At 50.0% G+C, this 16,528-nt stretch overlaps 1 protein-coding gene across 1 annotated transcript in view; it reads right to left on the bottom strand.

Annotated features, from left to right (window-relative positions):
* COL9A2 (collagen type IX alpha 2 chain) overlaps positions 1-16,528 on the bottom strand; it is a 130,432-nt gene that overhangs the window by 112,065 nt on the left and 1,839 nt on the right. The window lies entirely within an intron of this gene.

Below are 16,528 nucleotides of genomic sequence, written 5' to 3'. Positions count from 1 at the left end.
AACCCCTCAGGAAAATCACAACTTTTATTTGTCTCTGAGATAACACCCTGACTATTTGGAAAGAAGTAAAGTAGTTGAGAACTGAAAGAACACCCGGAAGACCCCAATCCCATTTTCCCCATTTACCACACCCTTTTCCCTACCTTTTTTGCTAATTTCCCCCCTCCCAATCCTTTTTACCTTTATTAAATAAATAAATAAATAAAATTTACTTTTTTAAAAATACATATATATATATCTTTTGCTCTTTTTGTTCTTTTTGCTCTTTTTGCTCTTACCTGTGGACTATTTTTTTTCACCAATTTTATACTCGTGGATTAAATTTTTTTCCCCCTTCTTTTTCCTCACCCATTTTTGGACATTTTTGGACATTTGAATACTTGGATATTAGGTATTTGGACATTTCTGGACATCTGTATATTAAAACCTCTGAAGAATTTGTCAATTTCCTTACTTCTTTTTCTCCTCTTCATCTTGGAACTTTGTAACACCTGCAATTTCTATTTCACCAAGACTAAGGTTTGACTCCATCTCCTTGACTTTATACTCCTCCACTAAAGACTTACTAGAACTGAACTGAACTGAAATCATTGGAAACCAATATTCCTGTACTATTTAACATGACTTTTTATTGAATAGTTATCAAAAGAACAACATATAATACACAAAATATACATATATTCAAGTAAGACATACATACAACTACACAATAACATAAACAACAAAACCTAACCTAAAACCTAAAGCACAACATATGTGATGAAAAGGAAATTAAAAGTTTAAAAATAAGGAAGGAAGAATTCAAAGTGCAAGCGTTCGCGGATTACATTGTTTTGGTAATAGAGGAGCCAATGGAAGGAGGTAAAAATGTGATAAATAAAATTGAAGCTTTTGGAGAAATAACTGGATTAAAAATGAACAAATGGAAAACAAAAATAATAACAAAAAATATGCCTTGCGCACAAAACAAAAAACTAGAAGATATGTTAAATATTAAAGTAGTTAAAAAATAAAGCAATTAGGCTTAATATTTATTTATTTAATTTATTTATTCAATTTTTATGCCGCCCTCCTCCTTAGACTCAAGGCGGCTTACAACATGTTAGCAATAGCACTTTTTTAACAGAGCTAGGCTATTGCCCCCACAATCCAGGTCCTCATTTTACCCACCTCGGAAGGATGGAAGGCTGAGTCAACCTTGAGCCAGTCATGAGATTTGAACCGCTGACCTTCAGATCTACAAGTCAGCTTCAGTGGCCTGCAGTACAGCACTCTACCTGCTGCGCCACCCCAGCTCATTTACTTCAAATTGTAGTACAATGAAAAAAGAAAATTATGATACTTTAGTTGATAACATTCAAAAAGACTTTGATAGATGGTCCAAACTACCATTATCTCTAATGGGAAAAATTGCTTTAATCAAAGGAAATGTTCTCCCAAAACTGTTATTTTTCTTTCAGGTAGCCCCAATAAAACTCTCAAAAACCTTCTTTTTAAATATAAATAAGAAAATATCCAAATTTGTATGGTCAACAAAAAAAGCAAGGATAAAATTTAAACTGTTACAAGATCATAGAAGTAGAGGGGGATTCAGTTTATCAAATTTTGAATTATATTACCAGGCAATGATCTTAAAATGGACACAGGAGTGGATATTCCTTCAAAATACAAGGTTACTAACACTGGAAGGTTTTGACCTCCAAACAGGTTGGCACACATTTCTTGGTAGTGACAAGCACAAGAAACACTCTTATTTTAAAACACACTATATAAGAAAAAGTTTAATAGACAATTGGATTCATATTAAAAAGGAATTTTATTATGCAACCCCGAGGCTATAATATATCCAACAATTTAGACAAAAGAGAAAAAAATTACTTGATGGAAACAATGAAATTTTACCAAAACAAACTTTAGTAAATAAGGGAATAAATTTGGACTGGATAAACTACTTACAAATTAAATCAAAATTTAATGAAGACAAAAGAAATCTTGGCTTCCGAAAACAACAAATTAGATACAGTACTTTAGAATCAGATATCAAAACAATAGCGAAAATATACAACATACTACTTAAACAATTAATGGTAGAAGAGCAAGTTAAACCAACCATGATAGGAGACTTCTGGGTGGCAGCGGCGCTGCGACGGGAGGCTGGGGACAGAGCTCCATCCCCAAACCTCCTATTTTCTTTCTGGAGGCTGTGTATCTGCGGTCCGATCAGACTTGGAGTGTCTGATCCCAGAACAGGGGGTCTCCCAGATCCCAAGGGGCAGATCGCCACTGCCCCAAAGGGGAGGGATTGCCCCACAGCTCCAGCAAAGAAGAACTGGGCTCCAGCCATGGCAGGCACCCGGCCTACTTCGCCCTGAACTCCGCCTCCTCCCCCGCCGCCACTTCCTCGCCTCTGTCCCCATTCTGTTCGCCTCCACTTCATCTGCCAGCCTCCACGCTTTTCTTTCGGCAGAGGAGCTACGCGGTCGGAGACCTTAAAACAAATGAATCAATGTAAAAGCGCCGCTGGGCTGGCAATGTCTCCGGCCGCTTAGCTTTTCCTGTCCAGCCCGAAGCCGAAAGAAAAGTGCGAAGGCTAGCATTAATCCCTTTGTTTTAAAGTCTCTGGCCGCTTAGCTCCTCCGCCGAAAGAAAAGCGTGGAGGCTGCCTGCTTGAGCCTCCTGTTTCTCCACGCCGCTTCGCCCTGCCTGTCATCCTGGCTCAAGCAGGTGGCAGACCTCCATTGTCTTTTCAGAGGGGGCGGCAGACCTCTGTTGTGGGGGGGGGGCAGGCAGACCTTCCTGACTCCCTCCCCCCAGCGCTTCGCCCAGCGCCCTCAATGGAGGTCCGCCGCTCCCCCCCGAAAACACAATGGAGGTCCACCGCCGCCCGCTTGAGCCAGGATGACAGGCAGGGCGAAGCGACATGGAGCAATGTGAGGCTCAAGCTGGCAGCGGCAGACCTCTGTTGTATTTTCAGCTGGGGGGGCAGGAGGACCTTCCTGACTCCCTTCCCCCAGCGCTTCGACCCAGGATGACAGGCAGCCTCCGCGCTTTTCTTTCGGGGGAGGAGCTAAGCGGCCAGAGACCTTAAAACAAAGGAATCAATGTAAAAATGCCGCTGGGCTGGCAATGTCTCCGGCCGCTTAGCTTTTCCGATCCAGCCCAAAGCCGAACGAAAAGTACAAAGGCTGGCATAAATCCTTTTGTTTTAAAGTCTCCGGCCGCTTAGCTCCTCTGCCGAAAGAAAAGCACAGAAGCTGCCTGCTTGAGCCTCCTGTTGCTCCACGCAGCTTCATCCTGTCATCCTGGGTGAAGCGCTGGGTGAGGGAGTCAGGAAGGTCCTCCTGCCCCCCCAGCCGAAAACACAATGGAGGTCTGCTGCCACCAGCTTGAGCCTCCCATTGCTCCATGCCGTTTCGCCCTGCCTGTCATCCTGGCTCAAGCGGGCGGCGGTGGACCTCCATTGTGTTTTCGAGGGGGAGTGGTGGGAAAGCCCTGTTCCAGCCAGGAAAGCCGGCTTTCCGGGAAAGCAGTGCGCTTTTCAAACGCGCTGCTTTCCTGCACCTCTTTTCTGGGCAGAGGGGGGGGGGAAGTGGCTGCCTCCCCCCCCTGCCCAGGAAAGAGTTGCAGGAAAGCAGCACACTTGAAAAGTGTGCTGCTTTCCCGGAAAGCCGGCTTTGCTGGCCAGCACAGGGCTTTAGCCTGGTGCCGGTCAGTAAAGCTGGCTGCCCGCCGGAGACATGGAGAGAAAGAAGGGAAAGAGAGGGAGGGAAAGAGAAGTAGAGAGGAAGGAAGGAGGGAGGGAGGGAAGGGAGAGAAAAGTGAACGAGAGGGAGAAAGGGAGGAAGAGAGGAAGGAAGAAATAAATATAAAGGGAGGGAGGGAGAAAGAGGAAGAGGGAGGGGAAGAGGAGGAAGAGAGAAAGAGAAAAAAGTGGAAGGAAGAGAGAAGGAAAGAAAGGAAGGGAGAGAGAGAGAAAGAGAGAGAGAGAGAAGATAGGAAGGAAGAGAGAGAGCAAGAAAGAAAGAGTGAGAGAGGAGAGAGGAAGGAAGAGAATGAGAGAGAGTGAGACAGAGGAAGAAAGCAAGAGAGAGAGACAGAGAAAGCAAGAGAGAGAAGAGTGGAAGGAAGAGAGAGAGAGAGAAATGATAGAATAAAGGGGAGAAAAAAAGAGAAATGAGAAAATGATTGAGGCAGAGAATGACAGGAAAGAGAGAGAAACAGAAAGAGAAGCGACTCTTGATTTAAAGCATATGGTAAAAGCACTTAAATAATAACAGAAAAAAAAACCCAGCCCTCACCTGTTTTTATTAATAGTTGTGTTTTTGGATTTGCTGGTTATTTTAGTTTTAATAGTAATAGAGTTTTGTTTTGTTTTATTATTAATTTTTTTTAATAAAAAAGGGATTTTTTTATTTATTTATTTATTTATTTATTTATTTATTTATTTATTTATTTATTTATTTGAGGGAACATTGATGGTTAACTTTGAAAAATAGAAGATTATTGAATCTGGAAGGGCATGACTTAATGTTAGGTTGGCATGCTTTTATATGGTATGATAAGTATAAGACTCATTCATATTTTAAGAGACATATAGTTAGAAGGTCACTACTGGAAGTATGGATTGATATTAAAAAGATCACTTCTTAACAATTCCTGAATGGATTTCTCCAATCGAAGCAATATGCCACCCTAATTTTTCACAAGAAGGCAAGTTATGGAAATATAAGGATTTATTAGATGAGCAAATGAAATTGAAAATTAGACAAGAATTTCAGGAAGTTGGAGTAACAATAGATTGGTGGCAATATGCCCAGATTCAGTCTAGATATCAAAAAGATGCAAGAATGTATATATTCAGAAAAGAGAATAATGTTTTAGGGAAATTACTAACTAAAAATCAGGGAAAATTGATCGGAAAAGCATATAAATATTTGATTAGTTCAAAAACTGTTGGTTTGATCTTAAAAGATAGCATGATAAGTTGGTGAAGGAATTTTGAAAAAGAAATAGATTTAGATACATGGGAAAGAGTATGGACATATAACTGGAAAATAACAAAATCAGTTTCCTTTAAAGAGAATCAGATTAAGATGTTTTATAGATCATCTACCCCCTAATACAGTGTTTCCCAACCTTTTTTGAGCCGCGGCACATTATTCATATTTTCAAAATCCTGGGGAACACTGAACGGGTGGGGGGGCGGCTAAAGAAAAGTTTTGACAAAAAAATCTTCCTCCATTTCGCTCTATTTCTCCCTCACTCTTTCTCTCTCTCTTCCTTCCCTTCTTTCTCTCTCTCCATCCCTCTTTCTTTCTTCCTCTCTTTTTTGCTCTTTCTCTCTCCCTCCTTCCCTCCCTATATGTCTTTCTCTCTCCCTTGCTCTCTCTGCCTCTCTTGCTATCTCTCTTTCATTCTCTCTCTTTCTTTCTCTTTCTCTCTCTTTCTCTGTCTCTCTTGCTATCTCTTTCTCTCTCTGTCTCTCTTTCTCTGTCTCTCTTGCTATCTCTTTCTCTCTCTCTGTCTCTCTTTCTCTGTCTCTCTTTTTCTCTCTCTTGCTAGCTCTTTCTTTCTCTCTCTCTTTCTCTGTCTCTCTCTCTCTCTTTCTGTCTCTCTTGCTATCTCTTTCTCTCTCTTTCTGTCTCTCTTGCTATCTCTTTCTCTCTCTCTGTCTCTCTCTGTCTCTCTTGCTATCTCTTTCTCTCTCTGTGTCTCTCTTTTCTTTCTCTCTCTCTTTCTCTCTCTTTCTCTGTCTTTCTCTCTCTCTCTCTGTCTCTCTTGCTATGTCTCTTTTTCTTTCTCTCTCTCTGCCTCTCTTTCTCTGTCTCTCTTTCTCTCTCTTCCTTTCTTCTCTGCAGAGGCCGGCAAAGGTTTTTCTTATTTTAAATGTTCCGGGTGGCAGGGGGATGCGGAGCCCACACGCACACACACCCGACATTCCAAATCCTGCCTCAGCTGTGAGAAGAACGCCTGCCCCGCCTGTCCTATAGCCTGGGACAAAAGCGCTCGGTGAACGGACTGCAAGAGGGGCCGGCCGGGCATTAGCAGCCGGATGAGGAGGACGAGAAGCCGCTGCAGCCACCCCCAAGCCCCCCTTCCCTGGGTACCTTCCAAAGGTCCCTGGAAAAAGGCAGGAGGTAGCAACAAGGCGCGAGGACAAGCAGGCAGCTTGGCGGAGGGGAAGCGCTGAGGGGCTCTCCTCCTTCCCCACCCCCGCGCTTCTCTCCCGCCCTGGCCATTGCTTCGCCTGCAGATTTTCCCGCAGTTCAAAAGGAGGCAAGAGGTGGCCTGGATGAAATTGCGGGGAAATCATGGGGCGAAGCGAAAGCCAGGGCGGACTCGCAAAGGCGGGCTCAGGCTGCATGAGGAGAAAGAGGTGGAGGGAAAGAAGGCGACGGCAGCGGGACCTGCAGCTCGGTGGGCGTCTCCTCGTGGGATGGAATCCTCACGCTACTCCCACCATGGCTGCGCGCAGTCCCGGCGCCCCTGGCTGAAGGTCGTCCTGTGGCTGGTCTTGGGCTTTACGGTTGCTTCTTGGTTCCCTCTCCTCCCACCGCCTGTGTCTACCGCCAGCGCCTCATTCCTCGGGCCGGAGCTGCCGCTTCCTTCCAGGCAGCCCAGCCACGCTGCCGTAGAAAGTGCAGAAGTTATTGCTGCCGCCTCTGCCTCCACTCAGGGAGCCATCGTGGTTGAGCTGAGCGAGAGGAAAAGGCGCGGTGACCACGGTGGCTCCCTGAGTGGAGGCAGAAGCGGTGGCAATAATCTCTGTGCTTTCTACGGCAGCGTGGCTGGGCTGGCCGGAGGGAAGCGGCAGCTCCCACTCGAGGAACCCACGGCAACGGCCGCCGGCTTGGTGGGAGGCGACGGCGGGAGACACAGGCGGTGGGAGGAGAGGGAACCAGGAAGCGACTGTGAAGCCCAAGACCATCCACAGGACGACACTCAGGCAGGGGCGCCAGCAGCGCCCCGCCCAGCTGGAGCTTCTCGCAGCACACCTGGCCATGTCTCGCGGCACACTAGTGTGCCACGGCACACTGGTTGGGAAACGCTGCCCTAACAGACTTTCAAAAATGCTTCCAAATACAGTAGACATACATGGTGGGAGAAGGAAAGGGAGCCGTCCCCGCCCCCACAGGCACCTCCGGCCCCCTTGCGCCCCTGGCCTCTCGCTGCTGCCCCCCGCCCACCCAATCCACTCTTCTTTCCAGCTTTCTCCTCCTCTGCCTCCTGCCTTGGGGCGCGGCTCCTCTCGCAACGGTGGCTGCAGCGGCAGTGGCAGCTGCAGCTTCTCCTCCTCCTCATCTGGCTGCTAGTGAAGGGGCTGCGAGAGGGGTGGAGCAGGCGCTCGGCGAAAGCACTCCCAATGAGGGAGCTGTGAGAGTGTTTTCTTTGAGCACTCCAGGAATGCCCCCCCCCCCCGCAGCCCCTTTGCTGTGAGCGCTGTCATCCCGGGCTGTCAGCAAAGGGCTGCAGGAGAGGTGGGGCAGGCGTTCCCAGAGAAAACACTCTCGCAGCTGCCCGGAACATTCAAAATAAGACCTTCACTGGCCTCTGCAGACAAGAAAGAGAGAGAGAGAGAGAAAGCAAAAGAGAGAAAGAGAGCAACAGACAGAGCGAGATAGAAAGAAAGAGAGACAAAATGAGAAAAAGAGAGAGGGGGAGAGAAAGAGAGGGAGAAAGAGAGAGAGAGAAAGAGAGATAGCAAGAGAGAGAAAGAAAACAAGAGTGAGTGAAAGAGAAAGAAAGCGAGAGAGAGAAAGAAAACAAGAGAGAAAGAGTGAGAGAAAGCAAGAGAGACAAAAAGAAAACAAGAGAGAGAGAACGAGAGAGAGAACAGACAGAGCGAGATAGAAAGAAAGGGAGAGGGAGAGAGAAAGTGAGAGAGAGAGCAAGAGGGAGAGAGAGAGAAAGAAAGAAAGAGAGAGAAAGAGAAAGAACAGCGGAAGGAGAGAGTGAGAGAGAAGAAAGCAAGAGAGAGAGAGAGAGAAGAGAGGAAGGAAGAGAGAGAGATGATAGAAAAAAGGGGAGAAAAAAGAGAAATGAGAAAATGATAGAGGATGAGAGGAAAGAGAGAAACAGAGAGAGAAGTGACTCCTGATTTAAAACACATGGTTAAAAGCACCCAAATAATAACAGAGAGAAAAACCCCAGCCCTTATTTATTTATTTATTTATTTATACATGCATACATACATACATACATACATACATACATACTTCTATGCCACCCAGTCCCGAAGGGACTGCTGCTCAGACACTATACTTTTCCGCCCACACTGAAAAAAATTAGAGGGAACATTGATCCGAATGTGCAGAGCTGACTAAGATCACCTATGAAATTCAAGACAGAGACAAAACAGACTTCTATAGCACTTGGATCAATGGTACAAATGGGTAAAACAATTCAGATACAGTGAAAAGTAAAGGAAATGAAATAAACAAATCCAAAAACACAAAAAACTCACCACAAAAAAGGAGAAATATTATATTTCAGATAGGAGGTATAGCAATTTTTTTTAATTGATGACTACCTGATAAATTGTGAAATGTAAAAATAACTAAGATATACAAATACAGTGATACTTCGTCTTACGAATCCCTCGTCATACAAACTTTTCGAGATACGAACCCAGGGTTTAAGATTTTTTTGCCTCTTCTTCCGAACTATTTTCACCTTATGAACCTGCCGCCACCGCTGCTATTCCCCATCTCCAGACTTCCGTTGCCAGCCGAAGCGCCCGTTTTTGCGCTGGTGGGATTCCCAAAGCTCCCCTCCATGGGAAACCCCACCTCTGGATTTTGCGATACTGCAGGGGAATCCCAGCAGGGGACATCCCACCAGTGCGAAAACCGGCGCTTCGGCTGGCAAAAGGGGTGCATTTTAGGCTTGCACGCATTAATTGCTTTTCCATTGATTCCTATGGGAAACATCGTTTCGTCTTACAAACTTTTCAACTTACGACCCTCATCCTGTAACCAATTAAGTTCGTAAAACAAGGTATCATTGTATATAGAACAAATTTTGAAAAGTCGCAGTCTTAGCAGTCAACAGTACAGTTGACAACTCATTTTGTTCGTGTGTGTGTAATGTTTTGTTAGTCCTTACTTGTTTTTATTATTGTTTGTTTTTGTTGTTTGTTTTTTCTTTAATGCATTAAATTAAAAAACATTATTTAAAAAAAGAAAAATAAAGAAAATAAAGAAAAATAAAGCTGTGTGGTTTCAAGTGAAAACGAAATCAGCTGGTGGCGGTGAGGCAAAATGCTTGCCAGCTGATTCTGGGCGCAGAGTTAATTGAGCCTGCTTCAACTCACCCCCGCCCTCTTACAAGAGCCGAGTCTGTTTAATGATTCTACGGAGCTTCCGATCCCTCAGGGAGGCCGGGGAATGGGGGGGGCAGGGGGGTGAAGGGAAAGAAAAAGACTTAGTGTTTGCTTTTTCTTTTTTCTTCTGTTGTAGCCTAATTGAGAAGGACAGCCACCTGGTGGAAGTTGAGAAGAATAGGGAAAAGAATTGAGAAGGCCTGATAAGAGGAACCACCGCACGTCCTGCATTGCAGAGAACCGAGCAAATTCTGGGAAAGGGGCAGATCCAGCAGTGTTTTAAAAGACCGAAGGCACGCATATCCATGTGATTACTGGCCCCATTCCCAAGTATGGAGAATCAGGACATCCATCACAGAATGTAAAATAATAAGAGTTGGAAGGGACCTTGGAGATCTTCTAGTACAACCCCCTGCATCAGCAGGAGACCCTATACAAGGGGTCCCCAGACTTGGTAACTTTAAGTCTTATGAACGTCAACTCCCAGAATTCTGGGAGTTGAAGTCCACAAGTCTTAAAGTTACCAGGTTTGAAGACCTCTGCCCTATACTAATTCAGAGAAATGGCTTTTTTTCTTAAAAGCCTCCAGTAATGGAACAGCCACAACAATTATATTAAATAATGAACAACTTGAAAAGTTTGAAATTTTTAAAGGTGTGAGGCAGGGTTGTCCTCTCTCACCCTTACTGTTTATATTAACTTTGGAAGTTTTATTGATAAAGATAAGAGCAAATAATAAAATCAAAGGATTAACTATAGGGAAAAAAACTTATAAAGTGCAAGCTTTCGCAGATGACTTGACTTTTATAATTGAAAATTCTATAACATCAATACCTAATTTAATTGAAATTATAGAAGAATACGGTAAAGTAGCAGGTTTAAAACTTGACAGAAACACAGAAAAGACAATTAGAATACATCACAGGTATGAAGATAATTAAGAAAGTGAAGTATTTAGGAATCTGGATTACATCTAAAACCATATCCTTAAAAAACGATAACAATATTAAACTTATCGGCGAAATTAAAAAAGACTTAGAAATTTGGAACAACTTGAAATTTTCATAGGGAAAATTTCAACAATTAAGATGAATATATTACCGTATTTTTCGCTCCATAAGACGCAGTTTTTTTCCTCCCAAAGTAGGATGAAAAATCAGCCCCGTCTTATGGAGCGAAGATGCAGGCAGGGAGGGGGGGGAGGCTGCGAACTCGGAAGCGCCATCCCGCCGGCTGGCTGGCTAACTGCTGCCTGGCCCCCTCCCTCCCGGAGGAGGGTCTCCCTCCGCACCACCAGCGGCGCTCCCCCCGCCAGCCAGCCAGCCAAGCCCCGCGCCCGCCGGAACCGGCTCCTCGCTCTCCCCCCCGCCGCCCGCCGCGTTTGCAGGAGGTGGGGAGGGTCGGGCGGCCCGCCAAGGCCAGGAGGGACGCTGCTGCCCCCTCTTCCCTCTCTCCGCCCGCCGCTGCGCCTCCTTGACGCCGAGAGGAAATGCCGGCAAAGGCTTTTCTCAGCGGAGGCCGGCGAAGGCGATATTCAATGTCGGGGGCACATGGGCGGTTGCGCGCGCTCCCTATCTCCCTGCTAGCCCACTCGGAATATTCAAAATAAGAAAAGCCTTTGCCGGTGAAGGTTTTTCTTATTTTGAATATTCCGAGTGGGCTAGCAGGGAGATAGGGAGCACGTGCAACCGCCCGTGCGCCCCCGACATTGAATATCACCTTTGCCGCCGGCCCCGCCTCTCCTACAACCCCCTTGCTGAGAGCCCGGGACGAAAGTGCTCTCGGCAAAGGTGAGGCGGGCAGGGCGTGCGCGCGTCACCGCTGAGAAGAACGGAGAGAGAACGAGAGTGAGTGAGAGCAACAGACAGCAAGATAGTGAGAAAGAGAGAGTGAGAGAAAGGGGGGGAGAGAGAGAAAGAGAGAGGGGGAGAGAGAGAAAGAGGGAGAGGGAGAAAGAGAGTGGGAGAGGGGGGAGAGATAGCAAGAGAGGGAGAGAGAGAAAGAGAGAGGGAAAGGGGGAGAGAAAGAGAGAGGGGGGAGAGATAGCAAGAGAGGGAGAGAAAGAGAGAGGGAAAGGGGGAGAGAGGGGGGAGAGAAAGAGATAGGGAGGGAGAGAGAGGAGATAAAGGAAGAGGAGAGAAAGGAAGAGAAAGAAAGAGGGACAGAAAGAGAGAGAGAGATGCTCAGTGAGCCTTTCTTTGAAGTTGCCTTTCTTCCTTTCTTTTTTTCTTTCTTTCTTTTTCTCTCTTGCTCTCTTGCTCTTTCATTTTTTTCTTTCTCTTGCTTTCTTTCTTTCTCTTGCTTTCTCTCCTTCCTTCCCTCCTTCCATTTCTTTCATTCCCCCTCTCTATTTTTATTTCTCTTTCATTTTCTTTTTCTTTCTCTCTTTCTTGCTTTCTTTCTTGCTCTTTTTCTTTCTCTCTTTTACCTTCCCTTCCTCTATTTCTTCTTTTCTTTCTCCTTCCTACCTTCTTCCCTCCCTCCCTCCCTTCAGTCCTTCCTCTCTTACTCTCCCCTTTCATAAGTTTCCTTGCTTCCTTCCTCTGTTCCTGTTCCTTCCCCCTTTCTTTCTTTCTTTCCTTCCTTCCTTTCCTCCCTCCATTTCTTGCTTTCCTTTTCCTTCCTCCCTTCTTTCCTCCCTCACTCCCTTCTTTCACTCCTTCCTCTCTTCCTCTCCCCTTTTTGGCTCAAAATATTTTTTTTCTATTTTCCTCCTCTAAAATCTAGGTGCGTCTTATCAGCAGGTGCGTCTTATAGAGCGAAAAATACGGTACCTAAGGTATTGTTTTTATTTCAGGTGTTACCTATAAACCCAGGAGGGAAATTCTTTAAGGAATTAACAACAATAGCTAGGAAATTCCTATGGCAAGGAAAGAAGGTGAGAATAAAATTAAGTGCATTACAAGATATAAAAGAAAGAGGAGGATTTGCATTACCTAATTGGAAGCTATACAGTGGTACCTCAAGATACGAACCCCTCGTCTTACGAACAACTCGTGATACGAACCCGGGGTTCAGAAAAATTTTGCCTCTTCTTACGAACTTTTTTCGAGTTACGAACCGGCGTTCGGAGACTGCTGGGAAGCCGCGCGGCTGTTTTAAAAGGTGACAGCTGGGCGGCGGGGCTTCCCAGAAGCCTCCCGAACGCCGGTTCGTAACTCGAACAAAGTTCGTAAGAAGAGGCAAAATTTTGCTGAACCCCGGGTTAGGTTCAGGAGGTTGCTGGCAAGCCCCCCAGGCCGGCTGCGACCTTTTAAAACACCCGCGCCGCTTCCCAGCTGTCTCCCGAAGCCGAACCTCGGAAGTTCGGCTTCCGCGTTCGGCTTCGGGAGACAGCTGGGAAGCGGCGCGGGTGTTTTAAAAGGTCGCAGCCGGCCTGGGGGGCTTGCCAGCACCCCCCTGAACCCGGATTTGGGGTTTGGGGGGTGCTGGCAAGCCCCCCAGGCCGGCTGCGACCTTTTAAAACACCCGCGCCCCTTCCCAGCTGTCCCCTGAAGCCGAACGCTAAAGCCGAACTTCCGCGTTCGGCTTCGGGAGACAGCTGGGAAGCGGCGCGGGTGTTTTAAAAGGTCGCAGCCGGCCTGGGGGGCTTCCCAGCACCCCCCGAACCCCGAACCTGGGTTCGGGGGGTGCTGGGAAGCCCCCCAGGCCGGCTGTCACCTTTTAAAACACCCGTGCCGCTTCCCAGCAGTTGCCGAAAGCCGTTTTTTTGCGGGGGGGGTTTTGGTTGCACGGATTAATTGACTTTACATTGTTTCCTATGGGAAACAATGTTTCGTCTTACGAACCTTTCGTCTTACGAACCTCCTCCTTGCACCAATTAAGTTCGTATCATGAGGTATTACTGTACTATCAGGCTGCAGCTTTATCCTGGATTAAAGATTGGATAACATTAGAAAATAGAAGAACACTAAATTTGGAAGGTTATGATCTCATGCTTGGCTGGCATGCCTTTATTTGGTATGAGAAGGACAAAACACATTCTTATTTTAAAAAACATATACAGTGATCCCCCGCTCGTTGCGAGGGTTCCGTTCCAGGAACCCCCGCAACGAGCGGGTTTTCGCGAAGTAGCGCTGCGGAAGTACAAACACCATCTGCGCATGTGCAGATGGTATTTTTACTTCCGCAGCGCTAGCGAGGAGCCGAAGATTGAGGACTCAGCTCGGAAGCTGCACGGGTGTTTTAAAAGGTCTCCGCCGGCATGGGGGGCTTCTTAGCACCCCCCCAAACCCGAGTTGGGGGTTCGGGAGGTGGTAGGAAGCCCCCCATGCCGGCGGAGACCTTTTAAAACACCCGTGCAGCTTCCGAGCTGAGTCCTCAAGCCAAGCGCAGAAGTTAGCCTTGAATCCCGCCGCTTCTGCTGGATACGGGCGATGGGGGGGGGCGAGCTGCCACAGCCCCTGGCTTCCGCGCTGCTCGTCCCACCCACCGCCCGTATCCAGCAGAAGCTGCTGGATTCAAAGTGCTGCTGGGAGCCGCAGGCGAAAGGAGCTCGGGCATCGGAGCGCGGCGCCAGGCATTGTTCTCCGGACCCCGCCCGCTCAGCCCCGCGGCGGCCCTTTCCCTCTCCAGGCTGCGGGCGGGGTCCGGAGAACAATGCCCGAGCTCCTTTCGCCTGCGGCTCCCAGCCCACCGCCTGTCTCCTGCTGCCCGGTTTAGCCAGGACACGAGCGGCGAAATGACTTGGAGGAATGTGAAGCTGAAACCATTCCTCCAAGTCATTTCGCCGCTCGTGTCCTGGCTAAACCGGGCAGCAGGAGACAGGCTTTGAGTTTTGGCTGCGGGGGGAGAAGTAGGACTTTCCTAACTCCCTCGCCCCGCAGCCAAAACTCAAAGCCTGTCTCCAACGCGCGCTACGATCTTCCGGGCGAGCCAGGCTCAGTGACGGAAGGCAGCCGCTTGGGCCGAGAGGAGCCGGCCTTGATCCGCTGAGCCTGGCTGGCCCGGAAGATCGTAGCGCGCGTTGGTGGATCAAGGCCGGCTCCTCTCGGCCCAAGCGGCTGCCTTCCGTCACTGAGCCTGGCTCGCCCGGAAGATCGTAGCGCGCGTTGGCTGCACCGGCGGCGAAATCGCTCGCCGCTGCAGCCAACGCGCGCTACGATCTTCCGGGCGAGCCAGGCTCAGCGGATCAAGGCAGCCGCTTGGGCCGAGAGGAGCCGGCCTTAATCCGCTGAGCCTGGCTGGCCCGGAAGATCGTAGCGCGCGTTGGCTGCACCGGCGGCGAAATCGCTCGCCGCTGCAGCCAACGCGCGCTACGATCTTCCGGGCCAGCCAGGCTCAGTGACGGAAGGCAGCCGCTTGGGCCGAGAGGAGCCGGCCTTGATCCGCTGAGCCTGGCTGGCCCGGAAGATCGTAGCGCGCGTTGGTGGATCAAGGCCGGCTCCTCTCGGCCCAAGCGGCTGCCTTCCGTCACTGAGCCTGGCTCGCCCGGAAGATCGTAGCGCGCGTTGGCTGCACCGGCGGCGAAATCGCTCGCCGCTGCAGCCAACGCGCGCTACGATCTTCCGGGCGAGCCAGGCTCAGTGACGGAAGGCAGCCGCTTGGGCCGAGAGGAGCCGGCCTTGATCCGCTGAGCCTGGCTGGCCCGGAAGATCGTAGCGCGCGTTGGCTGCACCGGCGGCAAAATCGCTCGCCGCTGCAGCCAACGCGCGCTACGATCTTCCGGGCCAGCCAGGCTCAGTGACGGAAGGCAGCCGCTTGGGCCGAGAGGAGCCGGCCTTGATCCGCTGAGCCTGGCTGGCCCGGAAGATCGTAGCGCGCGTTGGCGGATCAAGGCCGGCTCCTCTCGGCCCAAGCGGCTGCCTTCCGTCACCTGATTGCTCTTCGCCGGCGGGATGCAAAGTGCTGGGGTGGGGGAGTGTCCTGACAGCCCCCCCACCCCAATGCTTCACCTCCCGCCGGGCAAGAGCGCTCGGGTGGCAGCTTCTTCTAGATACGGGCAATGGGCAAACGCCCGTATCTAGAAGAAGTTGCCACCCGAGCGCTCTTGCCCGGCGGGAGGCGAAGCATATGGGTGGGGGGGCTGTCAGGACACCCTCCCACCCCAGCACTTTGCATCCCGCCGGCAAAGAGCAATAAGGCAGCGCTCGGGTGGCAGCTTCTTCTAGATACGGGCAATGGGCGGGACAGAGAAGCGGGGAGAATCAGGAGGCTCCTTTGGCAGCTGGGGGCTGCCTGGCTTTGTTGTTTTGGCTGCAGCGGGTGCCAGGCAGCCCCCAGCCGCCAAAGGAACCTCCTGATTCTTCCCGCTTCTCTGTCCCGCCCATTGCCCGTGTCCGGCAGAAGCTGCTGCCTTATTGCTCTTTGCCGGCGGGATGCAAAGTGCTGGGGTGGGAGGGTGTCCTGACAGCCCCCCCACCCATATGCTTCGCCTCCCGCCGGGCAAGAGCCTCCCGTGCCGATGTTCCCCGCCAAGCCCAGTTCGGCTTCCCTGGCTGCTTGGCCGGAGGGGGGGGGCTCGGCCAAAAGGGGCTGGAGACGCAGCGATTTGCCTCCCGCCCCTCGCCCCTGTGCCACCGGCACATCATCTTCCCTCCCAGACAAAAAGGCCGGCCTTTGGGGATGAAGTGGTGTGTTCAGCTCTGCGTCTCCAGCTCCTTTCGGCCGAGCCCCCCCCCCGGCCAAGCAGCCAGGGAATCCGAGCCAGGCTTGGCAGGGAACATCGGCACGGGAGGCAGGAGACGATCGGGCGACCGGAGCAGCAGCCAGGGAAGCCGAGCCGCGTATGGCGGTGACGGCGGCCGTCTCCTGCCTCCCGCGCCGATGTTCTCCGCCACGCCCGGCTCGGCTTTCCTGGCTGCTTGGCCGGGAGCTGGATGCTGGTGGTGGCGGAGGAAGGCGAATGCGGCTTGGAAGCTGGGAGGGGGGCAGAATATGGGAGGAGAGAGGCTTGCAATAGAGGGTGGAGGAAGCGGCCATGGGAGGGCGAGCTGCCTCAGGGAGGAGGATCAGGTGGGGGCTGGAATTTCTCCGCCAGGGCGAAGGGCGGGCGAGCGGGTGCTGGGGAGGGCTTCTCGCCCTCCCGACAGCAAGAGGGGGAGCGAACGGCGTGGGCAGGCGAAGGGCGGGCGAGTGGCAGCGAGGAGTTTGCGTGGGCGGTGGGGAAACTCCTCGCTGACGCCAGCAAGAGGGGGAAGACCCAGGGAAGCCGCTGCCATCTACGCATGCGTGCCCGGCACGCATGCGTAGATGGTATTTTGACTT

Source organism: Erythrolamprus reginae, chromosome 11 (genome assembly GCF_031021105.1).
Source record: "Erythrolamprus reginae isolate rEryReg1 chromosome 11, rEryReg1.hap1, whole genome shotgun sequence".
NCBI classification, from domain to species: domain Eukaryota; kingdom Metazoa; phylum Chordata; class Lepidosauria; order Squamata; family Dipsadidae; genus Erythrolamprus; species Erythrolamprus reginae.
The sequence above is the reverse complement of the archived record's forward strand: the minus strand, read 5'-3'. Positions and strand labels throughout refer to the sequence as shown.